The sequence below is a fragment of the Dama dama genome, chromosome 21 (assembly GCF_033118175.1).
Source record: "Dama dama isolate Ldn47 chromosome 21, ASM3311817v1, whole genome shotgun sequence".
Taxonomy (NCBI): Eukaryota; Metazoa; Chordata; class Mammalia; order Artiodactyla; family Cervidae; genus Dama; species Dama dama.
The window spans coordinates 23,241,328-23,244,949 of record NC_083701.1 but is presented as its reverse complement, the minus strand read 5'-3'; positions in this window follow the sequence as shown (position 1 = coordinate 23,244,949).

Sequence of the window (3,622 nt, the reverse complement as noted above, 5' to 3'; positions counted from 1 at the left end):
CAACTTATGATAGATTGGGTGGGAAAACCTTCATCCATATTCATTTAAAAACATTAAAAGCTTTTAGGTTTTTATTCTAGTGTTTTTATTCCTCCCCATAAACTTTATAGTCATTTTGTCAAGTTTTATAAAATATCTTTTGGGCGTTGTTGCGTTATGTTTCTGGGTTAATTAGAGGCAAATTGCATTCCTTACCAAATTAAGTTTTCTAACTCAGGAATATGGTGTGTTTTTCTTTCTTTTTTTTAAAATCTCCCCTTAAATATAAATTTCATTTGTTTGCAGATTATAGTGACAGCACTCGTTCATTGTAGAGAATATGAAAAAAAAACCCACAGATAAATAGCTATTTCTTTTCCTCCTTGATTTTGGGCCACAGGTAGAGAGAGTTGAATTAATTGTACTGCTAGTTGAGGGCTTTCTTGTTGGTTCAGACAGTAAAGAACTCGCCTGCAATGCAGGAGACCCGGGTTTGATCCCTGGGTTGGGAAGATCCCCTGAAGAAGGAAATGGCTACCCACTTCAATATTCTTGCCTGGAGAATCCCATGGACATAGGAACCTGGTGGGCTACCATCTTTGGGGTCACAAAGAGTCAGACATGACTGAGAGACTAACACTTTGACTTTTTCACTTTGTGCAATGGTGTACAACCAATTGTACATCACTGGACCGTGGAATGCTCCATAAAAGCAGAGAGTAACAAACAATCCCAAATGTCAGTCGCTCAACCCAGTGGAAGTGTATGTTTTGCTGGTGTCCAATGTGGTTCAGCTGGGGGTGGGGGTGGGGGTGGGGGTGGGGGTGCAGTGGGGCCTCTGCTCCATCCACTCATTCAGAGACTCAGATTCCTTTCATGGTGTGGCTTCCCCACCTCCACCCCCACAGGGCGTATTAGAAGCTCCCATAAGAGCCTGTGCCCTTGCTTTTACCACCAGATAATACAACTACTAGCATATCTGGACTTTTCATGTTTTATTCATATTTATGACTCCATACGGTGCATGTCAAAAGGTTGTGATGTTCAAAAACACTTAAAAAAATCGCAGTGTAAAAAATATAAATGCTTCCAAAAAGACTGGAAAGAGTCTTTCCAGTGTTTTTAAAATACTGGATGGGCTTCCAGTATTTTTACATTTAACATGTGTTACTATTAGTCAGGAAAAAAGAAAGCTCTGATAAATTTCTCTAAAAAAAAAAGCAAGTGAATTCTTGATTATTTCAATTCTTTGTTCCTTCTAATAGTTTTAAACTTTGTTCCATCTGTTGTGTATAGCAGTTTCTCTACACATAGAGCTGATGCTTCAGCTCCTTTTAAATATTCTACAAAGAAAGGCTACAATGAACCAGTAGAACACTTACCTAACTGTATAGAAAATGGAACATTTCTTTAAAAAATTAAAATATTTTAAGGAAAACAATTACATATAGCATTAACCCTAATTTCGTAGAAAAATCAGGCACTTAGAAACATCGTCCTTTTAAAAAGTACTTTTGTTCATTGACAATGTTTCCTTTTATTAATGTTTAAACCAATTATTCACATTTTAAAGCCTCTTTGTGAGCTGAAACATCTCTTAACTTTTGTAGTGGTTTTAGAGAAACTTTATCACTTTTTAGGACTAAAATGTATAGATGAAACATATCTTAGAAATTGATATAATTTAATTTTAAATTTATTTCAGATTCAACAGAACTCGGCTCTGCTTGCAGGTTTCAGTCACATTGTTGGGAGACTGTGCCTGTGAATACAGCCTTCTTTTACTTTCTCATCTTAGACCCACAATATCCTGCTCTCTTCCTAGACTTAGAAAGAACCAGGAACTCAGACTTCTGTTAAAATGACCACAGTGTACTTTATTTAATGATTTTGGTACCTTGTGTTGCAATAAAATAAAAAAAAAAATCTACAAAATCCAAATATAGAAAATTTCAAGTTTTCTTTTTTTTTTTTTTAAAGTTTTACAAGAAAAATCATGTAACCAAGGAAATCTGTTCATTATGAAGCACTACTTTCCACTTCGTTTCATCACAAATTGCAACTTACTCAACAAACCAAGATGATGATGGTACTGCATACAGCAAATATTCCACAGACTGTGCTTTCAGCTACAGCAGGGGGAGGCGGTGCGGGGAAGCAGCAGCCTCCAACCGATAAAGACACTCTTACAATCCAAACGCGAAAGGAATGTTTGTATACCTGGAATTTGAATATATATATTTACAGGAAGAAAAAAATTTAATAAGTAGTTTACTTCTTCATTTCAAATAAAATCCCAAATACATTTGTACAGTGTTTACAAAGTAAAGCACAAGAACTGCCAAGGTTATCACTCGGGTCCAGGCACTGTGCTTGTACTGGGGGTGGGGGGCGGGGGCTGGGGAATGTCAACTCCATTCCCTAAACACACACACACACACGTACACACACACACACACACACACACACGGGGTCTCTCAGACCTAATTTCAGTGTTGGTCACAGGGTGGGCAGGGGAGAGGGAAGCACAGGAATGGGCATTCCCCACACTCGGAAGGTCATGCAGACAGAGTTGACAACAGAACTGAGAGATGATGGCCCATTCTCTTCGCTGGCTGTTCCCCTCCCACCTGGTATACGTTCTCTTTAAAGATAAATGTAAAAGAACAACAGCGACAACAAAAGATCGAACTGGGAAAGGAGCACAGAATGTTTAAGGCAAATCAAGCAAATATAGAGCAGCTTCTCTTGGTGTTGTGTGGAAATGAGGATTTCACTCCCAATGGAACTTAGAAACAAAATGTAGGGCAACCGCTTGAGGTTGGGTTGCTTATGTCATGTACAAATTTTTTTTTGAAAATTGCTTTGCACCAAGTGAGTCCTTTTGGAATTTTAAATGAAAAACTGGTTGGTTACAAAGTGCATGATTTCACGTTTTGAAATGAAACAGTAGCTGAGGTAGTTCGATGTGAAAATTATTTACTTAAAATAACTGGAGGATGAAGAACAAATGTCAGCAGCAAAATCCTTGCTGTGAGGAAGCCGGTTTCAATTACGCAGTGGTTTAATGCTGAGCAAAATGCTTCTACTTTCCTTTCACATATTATTAATTAAACTGGAATATTAGTAGTAGTATGGAAAATCTGCTTGGGAGGATGTCAGTACAGAAGTCTATAGTCCCAGCAAATTTTATAATTCATGCTTTCCCAATTTCTGCACTGAAGCTATAACATAAAATGGCACTAGTTATCATTCCTAGAAATTTTGAACTAAACTGTAGAAAGAGTTTAGTAAAGACAGAGAGACAAATCAGTAGGAAGGATGGTTTCACTCTTACTTGGAGGACGTTTTTGTCTTTAGCCCTGAATTCAAAGTACCATTTTTAAAAATTAATTTATTTTTTATTGAAGGATATTTGCATTACAGAATTTTGCTGTTTTCTGTCAAATCTCATCATGAATCAGCCATAGGTATACATAGGGGGAGGAACCTCCTGGCTTATCTGCTGCTCAACTTGTTCTGAGAATGGGAAATCCTACTTTGTACCTTTCTTTATCCTCTCTCTCTCCAAGCTGGTGAGCTGTCTGCTAGTTGAGAAGAAGAGCAGAGAGTATTCTGTAGGAGCAAGGTTCTCACTCAACAT